This window comes from Plectropomus leopardus, chromosome 1 (genome assembly GCF_008729295.1).
Source record: "Plectropomus leopardus isolate mb chromosome 1, YSFRI_Pleo_2.0, whole genome shotgun sequence".
NCBI lineage: Eukaryota > Metazoa > Chordata > Actinopteri > Perciformes > Serranidae > Plectropomus > Plectropomus leopardus.
This window is the reverse complement of record NC_056463.1, coordinates 39,452,424-39,477,926: the sequence shown is the minus strand read 5'-3', so window position 1 is coordinate 39,477,926 and position 25,503 is coordinate 39,452,424. Positions and strand designations below refer to the sequence as shown.

The following is a 25,503-nucleotide window of genomic DNA, read 5'->3' as shown; positions in this document are numbered from 1 at the left end:
TTTTGATGATACTATACAATGACTTTTTTTTTTTTTTAAAAAAAAAAAAAGAAGATATCTGATGCTATACTATATTTTTACTTTTTTCATAATTTTTAACATCACACTACATCATACTACATCATAATTTTTTGATGACATACCATACTATGGCTCTTTTTTGAAAGATTCTTAACGACACACTATACTATAACTAATTTCATCATTTTGAATGACATACTAAACTTGGCACTTTTGACAACATATTGTACTATGGCTTTTTTTAATTGTTATTTTTGGTGACAAACCATACTGGAAAATCTTTTAATCATTTTTGGCAAAATACTATACTATCCTGTTTTTTCATTATTATTATATATTTTTTGCTGATAATTAATCTCAAAAAATCCATCCATCCATCATCCGGCTACTCACAGCTTATCTGGGTCACAGCTACAATCCCCACAGTATGAACCTACCAGCAGCTCCCTGCAGCTCCTCCTGGGAGATCTCCACTGATGCTCAGTCTGCTGAAACTATGGTGTTGCTGTTGCAGCCTCAGGATGGAGACCTACAGTAGGTTTACTATGATGTGCTTAAATAAATAAATCCCTCTGCCATCCTCATTCTATTTCTATTCATTATCAGATACCAGTTTTCTTTTCCAGATTGTTTTGTGGCAGTTTTACTGAATACTGAGGCACCAAATGAAAATTCTCTGCTATTCTGGAAGATAAAGGCATGCACGGCTCAGCGACCCCAGCAGCAGTGATATCAGGACTGTGATGCTAGAGAGGGTCGACCAAGGCAAACTGGTCTCAGGCGAGCAGTCACTGTCTGCACGGACCGGTGACTCCTCACAGCTCTGCTGTGTGATGCCTGAAAGAGCCAGAGAGTAGAGCTGCTGGTATGTGTGCTCACCACACATGATGTGTCAAGGGTGTAGGTCTGGTGCAATGCCTGATGGGCAAATCACAAGGCAGCCCAGTAATCCTAAGACAGTTTATGAAAGCGCTGCCGTCACGTATGTTATATGTCTCACTAGAGGCAGATGCTGCTGTGTTACATCACATCTATCATGTCAGCCTGTTCTCATTCCGAAGTTATCAAATACCACTGCTTTTGCAATGCTTTTGGTGTAAGATCCTGACGTCAAAAGCAATGTTTTGTGTCCACATGACACACTGTTGGACGGTGTCAGGTGAGAAAGTGGCCAGACTGAATCATTCACAGTTTTCATTTAAAACCATGGAAATGATGAAACAAAACCATAGGTGAAGAAACACCGGAGGCAAGCTAAAACCTATAAATACTCTAAGTAGTAGTTAAAAGGTAAATAAAAGGATAACAGCATAAAGTATCACAAGAGATAAAAATGTATAAATAAACAGTCAATAAATAAATAGCTAAAGTTCAATTAGATTTCCAAATAGCATATATATGAACCTTTTGGTTTTTTAAATTAAAAGCCCAAAAATGCATATAACTTAAAACTAAACTAAAAACTAACCTCACATTATGTTAATATGCTATCACAGACTGAGAATTTATGAAAAATGTAATTCTGACAAAACTACAAATAGAACCTAAGGTGATGGTGTGCAGATATTGCTGCTATATTAGAAAGGGTTTTGCAGATACCCACTGATGTTCTTGACTGGCAAGAAGGTTTGGAGTGATATCCTTTGAAACTTTGCATTTTGAAAGCAGGCCGCCTTGTTCGTATAGTTTTAAAAAAGACATAATGATTGTACTCTAGCATCAGCCTTAAGTCCAGTATCATACGTTGGTCTTTTCATCACCCAAGTCGTGTCTCCCTCCACAGCTGGGTAATTATTTCAGCCATCAAACACTGTCATCTGATCTCTAGTATCTACAAAATCTCTGTCACTGTGATTATACCAGTGTTTGACATTCTGAGTCAGTCTGCTCAGGCTTAAAGGATTGATGTGCCCTTCTAAGAAAAAGACAGAGGGTGGAAGGAGGGAGACGGAGGGATCGTGTCTGAACACACCATTGGTTATTTGTATGTTTTCAAGCTGGCGAGAACCTGTCAGCCGAAGCCCCTTTTGTCTCCAAAAGGTCAGCCTATCAAGGCTTTCAAAGCCAGCCTTATTCTCACATTGACCTTCATGCATTTTTCAGATTATACAATGGACTGTGAAAGAGCTTCACAGACTGGAGGATCTCACAACCCCTGAAGCTGACTCTTAAGTGTATGTGAAAATGCAGAAGTATGGAAATCACATTTGCACATCACATCTTGGCGTGTCACCGGCTGAACATCGGCAGGTTCATTACTTTACAGGCTCCCTCTATTCAACTCTTTTATCAGATCACAGGAGAATCTGTGCTGCTACTGCTGCTCCCCCCTCTCTCTCTCTTTCTCTCTCTCTCTCTCTCCCTCTCTCTCTCTCTTTCTCTCTCTCTCCCTCTCTCTCTCTTTCTCTCTCTCTCTCCCTCTTTCTCTTTCTCTCTCGCTCTCTCTCTTTCTCTCTCTCTCTCTTTCTCTCTCTCTCTCTCTCTTTCTTTCTCTCTCTCTCCCTCTCTCTCTCTCTCTCTCTCTCTTTCTCTCTCTCTCTCAGGTTGTGGCTCTCCCTGAGATCTGCCCTACTGTATGTCTAAAAATAGAGGAAGGAGAAAGGCTGATTTCTTATCCCTGGAGACAGATCAATAACTGATGATTGAGACAGGGATGAAAAGCAGGACAGGAGAAGGAAGAGGAAATGGAGGAAAAGAAAAGGAGCTGATGAGAGAGAGAAGGCTGAACAAATATGGCAAAAAATCTTGAGATTGGATTTAGAATAGTGTGTGAAGATGTGGGAAGTGCTTTGGCTCCGTTGCTGTTATTTATGGGGGACTGGATGTACAGTAAAAGTGTGTGTGGCCTACATAAGATTGTTGTGTGGGTGGGAATGTGAGTAGTTGCGTAGGTTGCTGTTGGTGTGTGTATCAGTAGAAATGTGACTGTAGTGTGCTGAATAAAAGTCTAATTTTGTACAAATGTGAGTTTATGCATTGTGTATGCGTGTGTCCTACAACACATTGTGTGTGTGTAGATATATTCACATACATGTAAAAAAACACAAACATAGAAATTTGTTATCCTGTACTCGTGTGTGTGTGTTCACGCATTTGTGTAAGCCTTGTGTTGGAGCATGCTTGCTGTGTATGTGTGACAGTGCTTTAGTGGATGTCTCCTCACTGCTCGGCCATCTGCTGGAAGTGATAACAAACACATCAGCCCTCAGACTGAAGCCAAACATCCGCGCTCTGACTCTCACAGACTGCTGGAGGATCACCCATTAATATTACCTCATTAAGTCCGCTCTGAGAACCTGTTAATATGTTTTCATATGTCCATCTGCTGCAGCGCAAATGCATCCTCTAAGTGTCACAAGAGGCCATTTAACCCTGAACCAGGAGCTCCTGAACTGCACTCAGAGGACGACTCTACTGTGTTCCCTTCATGGATGCTTGTAGGCCTCCAGATTTTGCGCTAACTCTGCAGCTTTATGGAGCTTTTCAGCCTCTGTTAGCTTATTATTTTGGCCCCAAACTGCATGGAGACAAAATTAACTGCTAGCAGTGGTAGAAGAAGTATTCAGATCTTTAATTTCAGTAATTGTGAAACTGTGAAAATACCAACACATTCTCATCCCAAATCTTCATGTTTCCGCTTTGCAGTAGACTACATATTATGCTCTGGGTATCCTTCTGTGTCTGCTGTTGACATTCCAGGATGGTGTTACCATGATGTTAACAAATGCACATGTTGGGATGTCAACAAACCCACATGCTGGCATGGGTGGTTAGGATTAAGTAAAAGAAGCAAATGGTGAGCTGTACAAAAATAACCCCCATCACATTCAGATCAGAGGTGAACACTGGACTCCCACATGTCCACGGTTTGTTGGTCCCATCCTCCAATCACCTCTCACACCTGCTCTATACTGGGTGCCCTTGCTTCCTTGTGCGATATATTACCATCCGCCCAGCATGAAATAACACTGTGACTTATGCATGTCTATCCAGCTGCATTCTTACGATATGCTATCCAGCAGCGTTTCATGTGCATGCAAAAGGAGCCTTTTGCCATTGCGGACTTACGCTAAAACACTCAAAGTGGCGCAGTTTTATAAAGTAAGAATGAGATCACACACTACCCACATATACCCTACCTAATATAATTTATGATATAGTCTCTACTCAACTCATGCCAATATACATTACACATCTGCTTCAACTTATTATATATGTTGTAAGTATGTATGTATGTATGTATACGGGTTTCTATGTATGTTTCTTCGTATCACCCTCTCTATGTATGTCAATCCTGCATTCAAAACCTTATATAAAGATCCAGTGTGTCACATTTATGTGATAGAGTGACATCTTGAGGACTGCAGATTGTAAGCAGCTAAAGGACTCCTGGTTAGACTTCCTTGAGTGTTTGTTGTTTTGAAGATTTTTACCAGCAGCCAATTTATCCACAGTCTCTTCCTCTCCAAAACAAATGGAGCAGGTGATCGACAGTCCATTGACACAGCAATATATGACAACTTAGGATGACAACGCATTGGTTTGGTCCAGCCTGTTCTCACTCCATCAGTGCTTTCAGCATAAGAGCTTAACGCCAAAGGCCATCTTCCCCGTCCAACTTGAACGCGGCTTGAGGGCATCAGCTGAGATTGCAGCTGAACTGAACTGGAGGTGTTTTTATTACACACCAGATGTGTCCACGTACAATGCACATGAGCAGCATCACTGTAGAACATGGCCGGACAGAAACACTGAAGGACAGCGTCAGGTAAAAACACTGCCTTTAACCACATAATAGAAGGAGTGCAAGTGTGCCCAGGGTGACGTTTATGTAGGCGTTGGGGCTTCGCTTCCTGTGTGGATTTTTTCCCCCCACACCTTACCATGTGCCTCTTTTGCCTAAACCTAATCATCCATGATGGTCCAGATTGGTTATGACCTAAAAGGTCAAAAGTATAAGCAGAAGATCACTGACAAAGTGGCACCGTGTGATGAGGTGATTGTGTGAAAGCGTGTTGTTTGGTCATGTATGTGTGTGTGTCTTTCCATCCCTCTGTGTGCAACTATTATTGCCAACTATTGGACCAATCAACCTTAAATTTTGTGTTCATGTTTATGTACGCTGAAAACCACAACAGTTTTATTAATTATTTTACACCGTCATTATCTGCTGAAAAGTTTAAACCAAAGCATCTGTAGATTAATACCATAACAGTTAAATTATAATCCACCACAGTTAGGCCATCTTAACAGTAAGGTTTACAATTCCACCAGACAAAGCTCTCCGTAGTCCAGCTACCCTGACCTGGTTTTATTCAGTGCGGAGCTTATTGCCTGCCTGATTTTGTAAGCTTGCAGATTTTGTTAATATGCTTGGTGCAGATCTGTGAACAACTGTGTGCACTTTTCTATATTAAAGTTTATATAGCAAAGTTAGTACAGATAGAGCTCTAATTAAGTGTGAATCAGCAGTCAGTAATTGTAATTTACTCTAAAAATAGTATTGGTATCACTCTTCAAAACCACATGATTCCATTTCTATTGTAGGCTCTTTGCTCAAGCCGAGTAAAATCAGTTCTTGGAGTAGCTGTTTCACTGCAAAGTGTGATCCAAGTGTAATTCCATCTCTCAGCTTCCCTGAACAACAACCCCCCCACCTCCATCTCTCTCTCTCATTAGATCAAAGCCACACAGAGAGAACTATTGTTCTGTTGTGTAGTCATGCACGGCTGCCTGCGCGCACTGAAGCCAAAATAACTAACACTCATAGCACATATGCACAGATGCACATACACCCACAGACACGCTAGTTATTGTTTTTGTGCACCTTCATTTACATACAACAAGGACATTTGAGCTGGGTCTGTCTTAAAGGGACACTCCCCAATTCTCAACCAGCTTCGTATCAAAACTAAACTTCCCTCCATCTAACCAGCACCTAGTAGATATCTCCACTTCCACCCCCACTTCCATACCACAGCTGCAATCACAAACAGTATAGAAGCGGATCAAGAGACAGAGCCACCCCCTTATTAACCACTTTTACACAGAGATCAGGCTATGGAGCCACAGCAAGTCCCCCCATTATACAGCTTCTGCATTTTTACACAAAACCAAATGACAGCGGCATCAATCCACTCGAGTGTGCAATCATATGCTGCATCTTGGCATGAAGTTTAACACATGAGCATCTGCCTCTAATGTGACATATAATATGTGCATTGGTTGCGCTTTATAAACAATAACAAAGGCATACCATATCAATCACAATAATTTACTGTCTCTATTTATTGTTATATTGCAGCAGATCTTGTCTGCTTGGTGGGGCAGGAGCTCCTGAATCTCATTGTTTTCCCAATTTGCAGAAATTTATGGCCGCTAGTCTTCTTCTTTGAATTAGACGTTATGCTAACAGCTGATTTTTCCCGAGGTCTGATCTCCCAAGGTGTGGTTGCCAACATAACACAAAATCAAAACGTCACACCTCCCGACCCCTGGTCACGTCTTTCCAGCTTTACGTTTTACACAGACCTCACTGCGCTATTACTACCTCTGTTCCTGGCTCAGAGGAACCACCCTTTCTCCTGTTTCAGCAATTGGATATTACATGCAAAACGGCGAGGCAGCATTAAAGCATGATATTCCCGCCTTGAACAGGCAGTGTAAATGCAGCTTCTGTCTCTCTCAAACTCTGCCCGAATTCTGATTAAACAGTAAAACTAGGCAGTGCTGATTGAATGTAGGAGACCTGTTAAACTGTAACAGGATATCCTTTGTTGCAAGCTGCCCACCATTGTCTCAAACAGACAAGTTGGCATCATATCACCCACCACTGGGCAGTGGGGTAGCTTGCCATAGGCAATATAGTTGGCCACCTAGGGCACCATCCCAAGTGGCATGCAAAAATTGTGCCCAGAAAAACAAATCATCATCACGGTCTCAACAATGCGAGATATGCGAGTCAATTGAACATCAGAGGACCTTTATCTGGCCGTTTGCAATTTAACCACCAAAAAAAGCCATTGGAATATACAGAAAAGTATAGCCTGCCTACTTCCTTCTTGATAACCTGCCCATCTGCCTGGTAGTTCACCCACCTCATCGGCTCCCACTACACCACTGAGAGGAGTGTATGAGCAGAGAAAGAAAATGAAAAAACAATAAATCCGTGTTGAATCTGGAGGGAGAAGAGCTTGTTAATTTTAGCTCACAGAGGTTTTATTAAGTTACATTATGCTACACTCAAGTTCTTTTCAGTAAAAATGAGCATTAGGTGAAGGTAATTAATAATGTTTTCATGATGTGCTGAATATAATCTTTAAAAATGAAGCTTTTAGTAAAAAAATTGAATAAGTACAGCTGTTTTAAAGGGAAATATCTTGATGTTTTCACAGCAAAAAATGGATATTAGAGAGGGAATTATGACATATTATTTATGGTAAAAAGACTTTAGTTTATTTAAGAAAGATGTTTTCCATGTGAAAGAAGGTTATTTTAAAGTAAAAAAAAACCAAAACAAAACATAAACGTGTATCACTGAATTTGTGCTCATTTAAAGGTTCTGTAATGAATTACTTTAAAAAAGTTTCCTATTTCTGTTTCTCTGGCACAAAGAAGAATAAATTCATTTAAAAAGAAAACAAAACACAAACAACAATATAAAACCACGCCTGTCGTCCAAATTGTGATTTTAAACATCTATATCAGCATCAGCCCAGAATTTCAAAACTGGTGCATCTCTAGTTCCAGATGCGGAAAGTGAGTTTGTACTCTCTATTATTATTTTTAGTTGTCACATATTATTTTTGAGGAGGAATTTGTATCTTTGTGCAGTACATTCTGGTAGTTGTAGGTTTTCTACCTTTGAAGCACAAGTGACTGCCACAGTCCCTTTTCTCTGTTTTCTATGTTCATGTAGCACCACTTTCAAAAGTAACTGCATCTTACTACTGCATAGACAGCCTAGTTTTATATGAGGACTTTCTTTATTTTGGTGAGACACTAGTTCAACATTTTGAGGTATGCTTTCTTTCCAGAATTAAATGAAAGAATTTTAAGGGATACTGATTACTGATTTACACAAAAAGGCATCATTGGGCAGGTTTTCGCTTGATTTGTGGCTGTTGCTCAAACTGCAGATTTTGTTTCTGAATTTTGGTATGCCCACCACCACAAACACTAAAGGAGAGGTGGATCAAGAGAGAGACCAGCCCATCTCTCTCAAACTCAGATCCAACTGTAGAACTAAGCAGTGCTGATCAAGTAAGAGCCAAGAGTCTTTGTATTTGAGCAGCGTTCACTAATTTGGCAGTTCAGGAGTCACTATGGACATAACTGCCAGCTGTGTTGACTCCTTTCATGCGTGTGCAGCAAGGCCACTAGAAGCACTACAAGGCAGCAGAGTGGGAACAGGACTTTTTTTTCACATTAAGTGCTGTGAATATAGTGAAAGTTTAAAATAGAATAGAATAGAATAGAATAGAATAGAATAGAATATGTTTATTGTCATTGTACGTGTACAACGAAATTGGATGCAATCTTATCATGAACAAAAAACAGTAAATGTTGTATTTTGTGAAAGCTACAAACTGCAGCTTAAACATAGTGCACTGTATAGCAAACAGGAAGGGATTTGGGACACACATGATATTTACTCTTGCACTCTTGTCTTTGTACTTCTGCTGATCTTTACAATCTTTATTGAAATAAGGTTTAAGCATTTGACGTATATTTTTGTGAATTATATATCCATGACCCCAGGAAGATAAGCTGTGCTTTTGGGCCTCGCTAATGGGGACCCTTAGAAATAAACAAATGATATGTATATTACTACCATAGAACAGGCACTTCTAAAATTATTATTACACATTTCTTTAACAATTTTGCTTTGTTATTATAGACTATATTCAGTTACGTATGTTGAACTGTATGCTGTATGTATGTTGAATTGTATTGGTAATAATGCATAGATAAACCCATTACAGAATTGTATGTATTATCACTATGAGTTCTGGTTAAATAAAATGTTTGTGGGAAAATAATTGTCATTAATAATAATAATAATAATAATAATAATAATAATAATAATAATAATAATAATAATAATAATAATAATAGTAATAATTCAAAATGGGACCCCAAACCCCACAAAGCTCCTTGAAGAAACTTTCTGAGGGGTTCCTTTAAGAACTGAAAAGACTCCTCCACAGCAGCAATGCTGAGGAACCCTTAAAGATTTCTCAAAGCTCCTCCACAGAGCAGTCTTGACATCACAGTGAGGTTACCAGGTAATCCACAAAAATGGTAATGTTTACATTTCTTTTTGTGTACAGATTTAATATGTTTATTAATTATTAATTAATATTTAGAGCTTTTCCATCACATAACTCTTTCTGAAACCACAAACTGTTGCATTTACATTTCTGTTCATAACCAACAGGATACAATACAATATAGTGAACTTGGTTCCCTCCGGTTCCCATCCTCTCATCTTTCACAGTTTTCTACAATTTCCATATGTATGTGCAGTTTCCATCAGTAGTGAATTCATGACCGTAATGTGAAACATTTTTTTATTTCATAAACGGTTTAGTTAAAAATATAATTTAGTGAGCTGTGAGTGATGTCATGTCTACATCGGATTCATCACTCCCGTCGATGTCCTGGCTCAGGAAAGCTCAGAATGCACTGAAGGCATACATCCCCAGTTATGCCCATGTTTACCCACACACAAAGGATCAAACATCTTTCGCTTTATGAGTTCAGACAAACATCCACTGTGAAGCTTGAGCTCGAGGCCAACCACCCCCATCTCCATACAACAAAAGCAGGAGGGCTGCTGCTTCCTCCTCTCCCACTGCCTTCTCAGTCAAAGTGCCTTTGAAAATGACTTTTGTTAGAACTGCTGCACACAGCCTTGAAAGCTTCACAGACACAAAATCAGTGTGAGCAGGTCCAAATGCTCGGCTGCTGAGAGGAGAGAAGTTTGATCTTGATGAGAAAATAATCACTGCCTCTGACACTTTGTCTTCAGCTGCTTATCAAACCATATGAATAAGCAACACCATGAGAAGCTGCAGGCCATGCAAACTGACTTTTTGCTTATTCATGACAATGCTTTGCCATCCCTCTTTATTTGTTAAGCCATCATCAGGCAAGTAAATGCAGATTACGGCAAAATCTCTCTTCTCCTCTGTCAAACAGTGATTCCAGGGAGTTATTTCTGATGAAGTATCCACTTTTTCTCTCTTGGACTCTGCAGTGTTGTCAGAAAATGTCAGGCTGTGATGTTGAAATGTGGTCTTGCTTGTGCTCATGTCTATATTGGCTAAAAAGTTTCAAACATAAGGCACTTTTCCCTTTAAAGTTGCTACAGTTAATATTTTCATGATAAAGTATCAAATCAAGTCAAGTCAAAAGCATTACAAGTGCTTTTGACTTGACTTGGCAAGGCAAGACGAAGCAAATACAAGTCAAGCATTGTATTTGCCTCGTCACATCAGCCTGTTCTCATTCTAGACACTTTTGTCTGTGGTTTTGGCCTAAGATCGCAAAAGTCACCTTGTGCATCCACGTGAAACGCCGCTGGATGTTGTCAGGTGAGAAAGTGGCTGGACAGAATCAGTCGGGGTGTTGTTAGACATGGCAGAAGGCCAGACGGCATCTGCTGCGGTAGCCTGATAAGCTGATGGGCGGCGTCAGTAAAAATGTGGCCAGACAGAACCTGTCCCATTTGTATGATATGCTGCTTCACTGCATCAGGGTGAAATGTGCTGGTATACGAAGTATGAAGATCCCTACAAGGCAGGTGGGAGGTTGGTGGATGGATCCAACAACCGCAGACTTTCATGCAAGAGTCCAGTGTTTACTTCCCTCCTCAGTCACTCTTTTTGAGGTTTCTACCTTTTTTTGTTTTTGACATGTTAAAGGGTTTTTGGGGAAGACTTTTTCCTTTGTTGCTGTGAGGGTGCAAGTTCAGAAGGATGTCTATGCTGTAAAGCCCTCTGAGATTTGAAATAATGGGCTCTGAATTTGAAATTGAATTGAATTAAACCTTACCATGTGCCTCCCTCCCCTAAATCTAACCATCTGTGCCAGCATGCTCATTTGTTGATGTCCCTGCATTTGTTGATTGCCATGTGCTGTTTTTGCCTAAACACAACCACATGCAGCGTTATCCCACCGTGTGCTTGTGTTGACATCATGGTAGCACCATAGATATACTAGACACAGTAGGATACCTTAAACATAATACGTAGATGCAGAAGTCCACTGCAAAGCAAAAACCTATGATGATTTGGGATGAGAATGTGTTGGTAGTTACTAATAACTTCACTTGTATGAGTAAAAGAACTGCATGGAGAGGCAGAGGGAGTGAGTTAGGGTCTGGACACGATGGGAGATGTGACTGGAGAATTCATACACCAGACATATAGAGAACAGACCTGCTGATGCACATTCACTCTGCGTTGCACTGTTAAGTTAGCCAGTCACTGTCTCTGTGAGGAGAGACTCCTGTCTGCAGTGGAGGTAACTATAAACTATAAACTATAGAACTACTATTATACTCAGTGGCTGCCAATATACAGTGATACATTGCTTCACTGGGGTAGGAAAAATATGGCCTCAGTCCTGCAAAAAAACCTTCGATTTAAAGCTGAAATACATCACTTTGATCTCTTTATTTCATTTCAGATCCAATTTTCTGGAGTGCAGACTAAAGAAAAAGCCACTGAACACTGTGTTTTTCTTCAACCTTGTTTCTCCCCTCAGCCACCCACCTCTGTATGGGTGTGTGATTATGTATTTTTTTTAGAATGCATTTCAGCAATTTCTCATCTGACCTTGATTCATATTATACAGTAACGAGAGAGAGAGAGAGAGAGAGAGAGAGAGAGAGGGAGAGAGAGAGAGAGAGAGAGAGAGAAGTTGCTGCTATCATGGGTGACAGAAAAAGATCTGCAGTGGATTTCTTTCTCTTTGATTATTGAACATTGGTTGTTTTTTACAAACTTTTCCTCTTTACTTTATCTCTTGTACATTTTTGGGTTGATGCTACCCTTACACCATACTCATTAATCACGGATTGGATATAAAAGTCGATATAGCTGAGAACGTGTAGGACACACATGATACGAGCACAATCCCCCCAGCAGATGTCAGTGGCCTCTCAATCTATTGAGCATTGAGAGTTTGAAATAGAATAAAAGTTTTACCTGATTCTCTGCAATGGGTGAGTGACTGATTCCTACTCAAAAACTTTCCAGGGCTGATTAGAAAACACACAAAAGCAGCACTTTCTTTCACTTCCACCAATCGATTTAATGTGAAACACACATAAAAAAAAAAAAAATTGGCTCACGTGTTTATGGAAAAATACAAGCACATAAAGGTTTTCATAATGATCAGTACTGGTGTTGTGTTCTCCATGAAGGCTGCAGGGTGTGACTGATGCTCTGTGGCCACCTCCCTAAGGACCAAATCAAAGCTAAGGCCTCTGAGGGAGGAGGGATCTAAAAGTTCACACCTCTGACTGTAAGTTAATATCAAAATATACATATTGAATGAGCATCAAAGTGTTGAGCTTGGTGATAGGTTATATCCATTTTTTGAATAAGGATTGACTTTAGAGTCCATCCCCACTGACATTTGTTTTGCAAACATAATCAGGCATGTGTGCAGACTAGGGTTGCAAATCGCAACTTAACTAATTATTGGTGAAATTAACAATTGATTAATCAATTAATCGTTATTTGAAAAGAAACACAAAAATTCTGCTTATTTCAAACAATACAAAATCTATTTTTTAATCTATCAAAGCTCACAGTAACATATTGCATACATTTTGACATTACATAGCCTATCGATTGATCTATTCAATTTCACATGTTCAATTAATATGAGCGAAAAAAACGATCGTTGATTGATTGTTATCATCCCCACACTGTATGCAAATGCTGTTAATTTACAGCCAATCTCCAACAATAAAATACTGCGATCCTGTAAAACAGTTTGGTGCTATAGTTAGCAATGCATTGTGAGCTGCTCCACCTGAACAGGTAGCAACAGGATGGAGGCCCTTAACAGCATGCTGCTGTTTTAAATGACAGGACACTGGAAACATTGTGTTGAATGGAGAATTTGGAGCTCTGTCAGAAGTTTGATTTAAAGTTAGTCTTGTGTTAATCTTGCACCAGCCTTGTCTTAGGCTGGTGCTTTTTGTTTCTCAGTCAATTTGCTTTTAGAAAAATATATGGAAATAATAACTGCCAATGGACTTCAGAGATTTGGACAGATTTTTCCTGAGGAGGACGCACAATTTAGAGGACACACATCAACAAGACCTGCTCCATCAACATTGATGGGTCTATAAATTAGACTGTAATTACATTTTTTTTGTCAGTATCTTGTTCATATTGCAAAGAATCTTTGATATCAAACTGATGCTCAACAGGCTGTCTATCTACATTTAAAATGTCATTTATCATAGAGGAGATTTAAATATCTCAATTAGCCCATTTATGAGCATTTTTTTGTCAGTTTATTTCAGTAACATTGATATAATAGTCTGCAACTGAGGAACGACATTCTCGTTAACCCAGTAATGAATCACAAAGAGGCAGCATCAGCAGAGGGAGGCAGCAGTAAAACAGAGCATTAGCCTACTGGAATATTTTCACATTTAGCCCTGTGGCTGACACAGAAATATGGTGCGTTTCATTTTTACAATAATAAACTGTGAAAACAAACAGTTTGGATACTGTAATATAACGGTGTACTGCTGGTGTGTGAGCTGCCAGTATTTTACTGTATACTGTAGAAATACAGATGTATAATGTATCTCTGTTTTTGCAGCAATAGGTTGTAGATTCATTTCACATTATGAGGACTGTAAAATGACTGTATATTGCTGGTGTCTGTGCTGCCAGCTATTTATTTTACAGTGAAATTATTTATAGTGTAGTGCAGACAAAAGCCCAGATGAGTCTAATGTTTCTGGGCGGGGGAACTGATAGCGAACACCTGGACTCCGAAATAATTTTTGTGGCTCTTGAAAGTTTTTATTTATAAATATTTAATGCTTTTACTTCACACTGTCTTAGTTTTTGAAAGCTAGATCTACAAAGGATAACTCTCTTATTAAAAGAGCAGTTGTAATGTTTTGTCTGGGACAAACTGTGGAAAAAAAAGAGGATTAGGACTTAGATCTGTGTTTTCTGTGCTGACTAAAATATGTCATCCTTAAAAAGATTTTGGAGAGATGACTGGGATTTCAGTCAGGGACCTGTCTTGCATAAAACCCATGGAGGCTCCATTTTGTGTTCACATGTCACACTGCTCCAGAGAATACATGGACATACAGACACCATTAGTGCCCCCTGCACCAACTGAGACAGGCAGGACACTCTGAAAGACTCTGTTTCTCTGTAGTGTGTTAAAATAGGATCAGCTTTTATTGATCCTCAGAGGGGAAAGTTGTTTTTTGCAGCAGCACAAAGACAGCGAGAGTATGGATAAATAAAGAAAGTAAAAGAAAGAAACAGTGGTTTGGTTAAAAACAGCTGAGCCAGAAAGTCTATGTTAACTGTACCACAGATGGTTGATATAATTAAGTCATGGAACTTAGTCTTTGCATTAACCCTTAGGGACTGTTGGCCGCATTTTCTCTCTGACATTTCTGTGACAGGAGACTTTGACCAATCACAGGTCATGTCAGAGGGCGTTCCTTTTGGCTGTTCTACAAATCCAGATGCGCTTGCACACCCCTTCAACCTGACAACCTGATACTATTCCAGCATTGGCAGCAACAATCTATCCCTCCAAATCAAAAAAAAAATCTGCACGTTATCTCTAGATTAACTGTATGCACTACCAGGCACATGGAAGATGTTTCACCTCATCTTCACGAAATTTAAGCAAGTCCAGTTCCCCTCGATAAAGCACTTAGAAACAGTCAATAACTTGGTTTGAGGAACCAGTTAATTGAAGATGAGATGGTACCAGCAGGGACCCACATTTCACACAAGTTAACATTATGTAAGTAATTTGACTGTTTACAGAATAAATGTATTGCATCAATGCGTGTTGTGGCTGTCTGGGGATCAGATACTCATGGACTACATTTTTATGCTGCTTTTATCTAAAACACTTCACAATTTGCCTTTCCATCACCAATAAACACACGCGCGCACACACACACACACACACACACACACACACACACACACACACACACACACACACACACATATTGATAGCAGTAGAGCTACCATTGGGATCCAGACAACCTGCCCTACCTGCTGAGTCACAACAAGCACAGCTGCCAAGATAATAAGGAGAGTGGAGGAGCATATTGATGGTTTGGTGTCCAACAATAATAGACAAAAGCACTTAGTCACAAGCTCTGTTTCTTGCAGTGGAAGTTACAACATGAAGTCCATTTTGTTTTATTTTCAAACTCACTGCTTTACATCCAGTTCACCTTGTGACCTCTGTGGATATTGTGTTTATTTATATCTAATGAAATAATAATACATCTGGCTATGAAGCTGCATAGATCTTAGAGCTATGAGTAATAGAATCATCATAGATCTGCACGTTGCTATCAGTGTCAGTTTACATCTACAGCTACAGAATTACATATTTATGTAATGTATTGATGTACAACATTCTGCTCAGCAGTTTAGTAGAGCATATTTAAAATCACTATGTCTGACAGTAAAGTAATATATTTGAAACGTAATGTGCATGGAATAAAATATATCTGTATGATAAACAAAGTCTCACAGAACAGCATGTGACTTGAACCCTAACCAAATTGGTGCTATTTCCTTCAAATACACAGGGAAAAAGACAGTGAGCAACTTAACAAGAAATGTTCCAAAAATTTAAAGAAATTAGTAGATTTAAAAAATAGATTTAAAAAGCTAGGGAAAAACTACATTTATAATTATTGTATTTACATATTTAAAATAATATTACAAAATTATTCTATTTTTAAGCACTAAATCTTGTTTTATTTTTTTCCTTTCTTTTAAAAAAAATAATTTTCAGTTATTTTTTGTACTTTTTTTTTGCATGTATTTAGGTCATTTCCTCTTGCACTGCTCATTGCCTTCTTCCCACATTTTTGAAAGGAAAAATGAAGCCAATTTGCTCAGCTTTCAAATTGTTTATATTACAGTTGAAATATGCTTCACACATAAATGCACATATATGTACATGTGGGTTTTGGACATTTCACATGTGAAATCATGGGCTTTGCTGTTTTAAGAATGAACACTGCTCTTCATAGATTTCACTGTTTGAAATATTCTATTGTATAATCCAAACACTTAACATTTATATGTAAATGTGAACAAAACAGGTGGTGTGTATCTTTTCCTGTTGCTGCCTCCTGCAGCTCCTCGTGCACACACAGCTGGAAGGGAACAAGCGTGTTGGGTTGAGACCAGTAACACTCTAAAATAAATAATTTCACCCTCCCATCCTTACTCATTATTGGATTTTCTTTCAATTCTGCTTTTGGCTTTTCGATCCACGTAAAGTCTGTCACCACCCTCCCCTGCTTCTCCGCCTCCTCCCTTTACAAGTGCACAAAGGATAAAAGAAAAAACGCACGAGTGGCTAATAAGCACTCCTACCCCTACCTCACTGTTACAAGCTGGAGATGGAGCGACCTGGTCACCTGGGACAAGATATTAAAGAGAGTCGGGGGGCTGTTATCTGGAGGTGCAGTGACAGACCCCTGCTGCTGCTGCTGCTGTCCCTCTCATTAGTCCCTCTTTCTTCCTTCCCTCCCTCCCCCCACTGCCTCTCTTCCTCCCATCCTCTACACTTGTCACCGTGCTGTCAGCTGCTTGCTAGGCTGTAGATATAGGACCAGCCTGGGGACCGGATGGATGGAGAGAACCACAGAAAGGAGGAATACAAAAAAGAAAGATTTTGAGGTGTAAGCCAGGCTTGTCAGCTGAAGCAAACAACAGAGGAAGATCCATTTCCATGACCTCTAATCTGTCCTGTAAACATCTTCTTTCTACTGCCATAGTCTGGGTACAAAGCAAACCTGGAGCAGACAGACTTGCTATCTCAGTCTTGTCAACTCATCCCTCTCTGACTGCAGGCAGACAGAAGGAGACACAGAGAGAGAGTAAGAGAGAGTAACAGCTTGGCAACAACCTGGTGTCATGCCAGGAAACAGGGGTGACAGTGACTGAAGTGAGGCAAGCGCGGCTGCAACCTGGGTTCATTATGTGTGTGTCATTATGACGGCCACAAATGCGAGTCATAGTTTGGGATTCAAATGTGAATGTAGCGTTGCAGAAAAAAAATCACACTGCATGATTTAAACAACAAGTAACATAACATAAGTGAATTATCTTGGCATTTTGTATTGCCTGACTCTGGGTGTTTTTTTTTTGTTTTGCTGGATAACCAAACAAACAAATACAGGAAAACAGGTGAATTGTTGAAATGCGATATTTCCAACTCAGCAGGACAAGTTTCTATGATCTCAAATTTCAACGGTATATGTCAGGTTTTGGTGTCAGTTCCTCATAATCAAAGTGCTTCTTTCTAGAGCCGCCATTTTAGTTTTCAACAACCTTACAAGGGGAAATTCATGCAAGGAGAAACAGAGACAGATCTTTCCAGTCATTTATGGTTAATCCATTTAGTGTTTAAAAGTAATCTGGTTTTATCGCTCTCACTCATAAAATTCTCCCCTGTACTATTTCAGCTTTTCTAATTAACTGGAGGAGTTCAGTACACAAACAAATGTTAAATCCTCAAGATCAACGAGTGTTTGTGTCACTGACTGAGTCAGTAGCTTTTGTACTGGAGCTGCTTTAAGCTTCACATGCTAACATCAGCATGCTAACAGCTGAGGCTGATGGGAATGTCACTAGTTTTGCAGATTTTTAGTCATAAAGTATGGGACAAACAAAAGTTTTGACTTATGATGAAGGGATTCATCCTCAACCATGAAAATCTGTACAGACCTTCATGGCTTTTTCCAACACGTGCTCATCCCACATCCTCACATAATGCCACTTTGAAGCGGACTACTGCATCAACATATTACACACTAAGTGTCCTTCTGCGACTGCTCTTTATGTTTGTCTCCGTCTCATTCACAAGTGAGGGTAAAATGGAGCATGAGATGGCCTGGCGGTTTGGTGTAGCAGCAGCAGCGATGCAGGCACTGTGCTGAAATCTAACAGTCTCAATTTACCAGACACTTTACGTCTGCACCCTCACCTATGGTCATGAGCTTTGGGTTGTTACAGAAAGAGTGAGATTGCACATACAAACAGCTGAAATTGGTTCCCTCTGTAGGGTAGCTGGGCTCAGCCTTAGAGATAGGGTGAGGAGCTCAGACATCTGGAGGCAGCTTGGAGTAGAGCCGCCGCTCCTTTGCGTCATAATTTCCACCTCTGTAATTAACTGAAGTCACAAAATGAGTTTAGTCAGGAGTTCATTTCTCACCTTTCATACCTTTATTATTGAGAGCTGAAACAAAGAAGCTAATTCACACCCTTTCTCGTTCTGCTGGAAATATAAGTTCACAACCTCATTTTAATTAACAGACTGCGCTGATCATCAAAGAGTGATGATGCATTATAACACTGAGTGGAAGAATCCCCTGAGGATTTTTTTTGCTTTAGAACAATAGGGAGGTTTAGGTCGCAGTGAAGGTTTTAATACATAGAAAGGAGGGTTCAGGTTTGGTTGTGTGAGATTTTCATGATATTGCAGGAGGCAGATCAGTGCTGCAACACAGGGATTATCAGATGATGACTCCTCATATAAGTCAAAGACATCCTCTGCTGTGATACAGTCATGTTCCTCTGCTCACGGCTTATTTTATGACTCGTTTAGAAAAGTAATCCAAACCTTGATGTGTGAAGTGAATGCTTAAAAATAATCAGAGTGCATCTCTTGTTCTGTAGTCCTCCCATCATACTCTATTTTGCACAAACTGTTCAGTGCGCACACACACACACACACACACACACACACACACACACACATACACACACACACACACACCTACACCTGCATTTGGTTAATAATTTCTTGTGGTTGTTTTCTGTGTCCTGTGTGGGATGCATGTTGTGGTTTTAAGAATTGGCAAGCTCAGAGCGAACAGACCTCCATCTGCTTTGAGTATTCTGGTTGTTGCTTGCAGAGGTGTATTCGACAGCAGCTAAACTGCCTTTGCAAATGGCCCACATTCAGTTTTATTTGAAACATACTGCCAGTTGTACTGTTACAGCCACCGCCTCATTAATACAACAACGTCAGCAGTGTGTGCTGACTTGACACACAATCATGATGCCTTCAACTTATGATCTCTCCTCTTAACTCTTCAATAATGTGAACTGTAACAACATCTTTGTTGTTGCTAAGAAACTATCCTTACATTTTAATACTCTTTGCAACCGTTGTGCAAGTATTATCTCTACAGCTAACAAGTTTTTCAGAGATTAAACCACCAGTCAGGTTTCCATTTCAGTTAATGTGAATTTTAACCAAATTTAAACGCCATTCAGGGACAACAGAAAAAGCTTGCTGTGCCAATGTCATAACAGTAACTTAACGTCATTCTATAGTTGCTGGGTCTGTTTCCATTGCACTGAGTTGTATATACCTTTGATCAATATGCCAAGTTTTCCACACCCTCTAAAGAAATTTTTTTTTTTTAACCAAAGCATTTCTGCTTAGGTATTTTTATGTGCAAATTGAAAATACATACAATGTGCCCCCTCGCTTCGTAATTATGATATATTATTAATTTCATATTTTTCTTGTAATCATGAAACACCAGCCCATTCCCATTCTTAAGTCATCCAATACCACCGCTTCGACAGGGCTTTCGATGTAAGATCCCAATGCCACAAGCCACCTTTTTGAAACGGGCTGTGTTTGAACTTTTGCGTCCCCATAAGATGCTGCTGAATATGTGACAGCTGAAAACATGGCCAGACAGAACCTGTCGCATGTGCTTGACACACGGCAGAATGGCTGCAGGTTGAAATGCTGCCGATAACAACACAATATAAGAAGTGTGAGTGTGCCATCAAACCCTCCCACAGGGTTTGATGGCACTTTCAGTCCAGTGTTTGCTCCTTGTCTGAATGTGATGGGTTTTTTTTCACCTTACTATATGCCTCCTAAATCTTAGCCATCAGTACCAGCATTAGCTTTTGTTGACTTCGCAGTGTTGGTTGCCATGTGCTTGTGTTGTCTAAACCTAACCACATGCGGCGTAATCCTACCATGTGCTTGTGTTGACATCATGGTAGCGGCATCCTGGAAAGTGAAGAGCAGATGCATAAGGATAATCAGGGCAGAATATGTAGATGTGGAGGTCCACTGCAAAGTTGAGACATACGATGACTTGGGATGAGAATATGTTGGAAATATAGATCTTACTTAGAAGTCAATTTTTTGTTTTGTTTGATTAATCCTTTGTGTTTCTGCAAGGTACTGCCAAAATAATTGGGATGTGCATGAATTACTGGCTCATGATTACGTGGGATATATACAAATTTGGGTGCATTACTTTTCGCATTACTTGAAGCAGAACTAAAAATAATTGCAGCATGAAACAGAAATCAGATTCTTCCTATTTACTCTTATTGACACATATTATTAACACTTATTTACTTTATCAGTTAACTTACAGTGACTCAACCCTAGAAATTCTCATCCGAGAAATTCCCTCTGGGGAAACTAACAGTCACAGAGGCAGCAGTGAACAGCAGAGTGATCTTTTTCCAATTTAAAACAAATGAAAAACTTTAACATGAAACTCCAGAGACTAAGAGCACCAGAGACTCGACTTGGATAATAGTTTTTTCAAGGGGATATGTGGTGCTGAATATGTGAGCAGGGTCGCTGCCCTGTGTCTTTTTGATAAGATGTGAGCAAGATGGCCGTGGCCTGAGCAAAGGCAGTGTGTGCTTTCTTCTCACATTTTGTCACCTTCATTACTTTCAGGACTCCAACAAAAACATGTTTTAAGTATCAAACACTCTGTGAGGTTTCCTTTGTTATATGCAGAAGTTTGTTTAAGCTGAAGAAACATGCTGTGATTCTTTGCTTTTCCTGCATATATTTTGCATAACTTGAAAAGATTATTCCTCCAGCCCCATTTCCACTCTGTCAGACACCTTCATTGCCATTCTATACCAGTCTGCCAGAAGCCCTCAGTCCCAGTCACCTGACTCTCATTCACCTGCTCACCTGTTCTGATGTTTCCTCTTGAGCAATGCAGCACATATACCAGCCCCTTTTCCTCTCTCAGTTGCCAGACTTGCTTCATGCTATTGCTTTCAAGCTTATGTACCTCATTTCGGTCAACAAATCACTGAAGTCACTTTGTTTGCCTGGGCTGGCTTTGACACATTAGACTCGTTTCTTTGTACTCACCTTCATGACAGTGTTTGATGAAAACATTTCTTTTCATTTCTTTCTTGCTGCGTGACTCTAATCATAGTCTACCTGCTATAAAAGGTCCCAGGTTTAAGTCCACAAATACGGAGTGAGGACTTACAGCTGAAGAGGTGTCAGTTTTCTTCCTGGGTTCCAGCAAGGCACCAGAGCCCAACAGTCCAGTGCTTCATCCAGTGAGGCAGGCCCCTCATTCTCAAAGCTCTCCATAATACATGTGTGTGTGTGCCTGTGTGCATGTTGATTTCAAGCCAAGAAATAATGAAGAGCAAGGAGGGATTAATAAATCATGTCTTCTTTTTCTATTTCCGCTGTATTTACGATGTCACCAATATGTGCTGCTGTCAGACTTTTGACTTCTCATCTTTTTATGCTTTGGTAATCTCAAGGTCTAGTTCCAGCTTTACACTGGTCAGGAACAGCAAAAGCTCCATTAACATGGGACCAATATTACTGTATGATGTGACACACACACACACACACACATACACACACACACAGAGTCATCTGTGTTTCATGGGATAAGCTAAGTCTGTGTATTACTCAATTTGACTGACATTATCCTGTGGTTATGATGCACACAGTCATTTGTAGATCTAGTCAACACAACACAGAAACACTACACAGCACTGTGAGAGCACAGCATTATCCTCTAAGTTTTTCCAGTCTTAAAATGTGGATTAAAATACCATAACTGAATCTGCCATACATCATTACATGTTCTCCATCTCATCATCTTTCCAGATTTCACTCTTCTGGTGGATTTCAGCTGGCTTTGTCTGTGAATGGGTCTCCATGTTGTGCAGCGAGGTGAGCCTCCTGTACCTGAAAATGCTGTCAACTCGAGCTGCACCGATATACATGTGACACGCCTTACGCTCTGCAGTCATTTACCAAACACACTCTGTCATTATGGCGGTCTATTTAAACTGCAAAAATCTCCCAACTCTCCCACTGCCTGACATGCCACCGCTGCCCTGCATAGTACTGCATGATCTTTCAGACCTGTTGCCACCCCAGCATCCACCTGTGGGCTCCAACGAGGGTTTTAAGATGTTTGCTCATCACTCCCCAATATCTCTATGGAAACATATGTACGGGGAGTGATGAGGTCAGAGCCTAGACGCCATATTCTAATCATGTTTTGCTGCTCTAATAAATATTTCAAATGTGAGTTGTCTGACTGAACTCTATTTATTGCCACTAAATGGAAGATTGGCAGTCAGATCCCAGGCCCTCCAGTCTGCATGTCGGACAAGATACTGAACCCCAAATTGCTCCCGATCCGATCAGTTTGTGTGTGCATGAGTAGCATCACCAAGATTCCCAGGGGACTAATATTATCATGATGTCTGTGTTTGGCAAAATATGATCATGACAGAATCGAATGGCATTAAGATCACAGATGACCTGCACAGTTATTACTGGTTTGGGTTCGATATCTACGTATGGTGTGATTCCAACCAGAGAATTGGGTTTGAGAGTCTGACTGAAATTGTACTAAGTTGTATTTCCCAAAGTCAGACTAACACACCCAGATGATGCAGTTGGGAGTTGATCTACTCTTTCATGTGTACGCCTCAACCAGACCTGAACTGGCCCAGGTGTTCTGCACATGCTCCATAGTTCCCACACTGGGCTTTGACCTGACAGTGGAACAGCATAAATTCATAGAAGAAAGCTTAAAAAATAAAAGAAGAAGAAGAAAAGAAACCAATATGCGATAAGATCCAAAAAAACATGCTTGAGTTGAACTTAACATGCCACAGGCTGGCTGAGGGGGCCTTAAGGCTTTAGAAGAAGGGCCAAACACACAAACCCAAGACAAAACAAGAGCATCCTGGCAAAACAGAATGCGATACAATGACTGTTTAATCTTGATTATCTCTTTTTTTTTCATTTTTTGTTGGAGGTCAAAATGATAACAAAAAATAATATTAAATTAACTGCGGTAACCAGTGACACATGAAATCTGTTTATTAAGCTGAACTTTGACAAAAATATACAACTTTTTTTTTAAAATAGTTTTTATAATTATTTGGAGCTTTATTTTCACTGAGTCCCTTAAACTGTAAATCCAAGCTGCAATCTTCCTTCAAGCAGCAAGCACAAAACATCCCTGAACCACCTTCACAGCCTTCACAGTTTGTCAGTGCAACATTCCTTTAATTGTCATTAACCCTTTAAAAACCTGAGCAAATGGGCTTGATTTCTTTCAGAAATATGGGGAAAAGACAATGAGAAACAAAAAAGATATTACTCAAAAGTTAGCAAGAAATCTAAAAAAAAAAAACCAAACAAAAAAAACCCAGAACATTTAAAAACACGGAAATACCCTTGAAACAAATTATAATAATTTTTGAAACATAATTTTTAATATGTAATCATGATAATTATAAATGTTGTTTTTCCCCTAGCCTTTTTGTTTTTCCCCTAGATGTTTTCCCTACCTTTTATAAAAAGTAATTTTCTGAATCTACTAATTTCTTACAATATGTGATGCTTTTATTGCCAAGCTGCTCATTGCCCTTTGCCCATGTTTTTGAAAGAAACTGCACCAATTTGCTCAGGGTTCACAGCTCTAAATATGAAAAGGCATCTGAACGCAGCACAAGAATAATAAAGTCACTCTGCCTTTCAAGGGTTAAAGTGTGTGTTGTGAGAGTGTGTGGATGATGTGCGATCTAGATATGGTGCCAAAATAGCTGCTGCTCTCTTTGTTTGCCCTCCACATCAGGAGCTACCTTCAGACTTCAGTAAAACTGGGTAGAAGCAGCTGGACGCGCGCGCGCACACACACACACACACACACACACGCAGATGCTGTAAATAACATATGCTCCTTTACAAATGTGTAATCTGCACACACTCTAAGTCAGATGAGAATCTGTTGCGTGCAGCCACCGTGTGTTACACTGATGTGGATTAAGATGCTGTATCTGCAGACAAAAGGAGTCAACCTCCCGAGAGTGAAAAACCTATCTAAGATAAGAGAGATCTCATCAGCTCAGTGTTCTTCACCATCTCCTGCTTCCGTGGGGCGCTCCGCTATCTCCACCACGGATAATCACAGATAAATAAACCATAGGATATCCATGCACACGCTGCAACCCACTGTGGCAGGATGTTACAAACAAGACAAAGCAAGTGTTGCACAGCTGAAACATAGAGCAGATGCAGGTTGTCTCTTTGCTCTCCTCTCACACACAGCTCATGGTATCACTGCAGCTGTCACATATCATATTAACACACTACAGTATATACATTCCTCCCTCTGCCCCCCTGGTAGAGATATCGCTGCTTCTGGAGATCAGTGCAGATAAATAATGCATGCTGCTCAGACGCGGCACGACTGCTGAACACACGCGCGCACACACACACACACACACACACACACACACACACACACACACACAGAGTATAGAGCTTCTCCACTCATGCAACACTTATGGAAAGCACCCATTACCATTAAAGCAACAGTCACACCCCTTTTTGTGTTAAGAGTTGATGAGGAATGCGACTCTGTTGTGTTGGGACAAACACGGCACACTCAGGACTCTTTCTCTTGCCATGACATTTGTCCTTCAGGACACAACAAAACACCCACTGATGCTCTGGTGTTCACGCTGCATGCCTGCACACTCTCAACTGAAGGCTTAGCACAAGTTCATCGCTCTGCATTTATCTTCACACCTGAATGTCAGCATCATATTACAAAACGCAGGAATAACAACCCCTTATGGAGATGGTGAAGAAGAGTTTTCTCACCTGTATGTATGTCTTCTGTCCTTGGATGTGAAGCGCTGAGCTTAAACTTCTGTCTTTCCAGCGCTGTTGGAAAACCTCCCTTCCTTCTTTATTCTGTCTCTCCTCTCTCTCGACTCCCACCTCCCCTCTCTCTCAATCTGCTCTCTCCCACCCTCCTCACTCACCCTCCTTGCTCTTTTTCCCCGTCACTCGCTGTTTTTTCTCCATCTGCCTCTTTCTCCCTCCTTGAGTGTCTTCCCTCAAACTGCTGCTGTCTTT

General features: G+C 40.2%; 1 protein-coding gene across 1 annotated transcript in view; it reads right to left on the bottom strand.

The window, feature by feature from the left end:
* The window catches only part of c1qtnf4 (C1q and TNF related 4), a 50,531-nt gene extending 25,238 nt beyond the window's left edge, over positions 1-25,293 (bottom strand). The window contains exon 1 of the mRNA XM_042489259.1: positions 25,246-25,293. The gene's annotated coding sequence lies outside the window, so the exon portion shown is untranslated. The remainder of the gene's footprint in view (positions 1-25,245) is intronic.
* Positions 25,294-25,503: the final 210 nt, after the last annotated feature.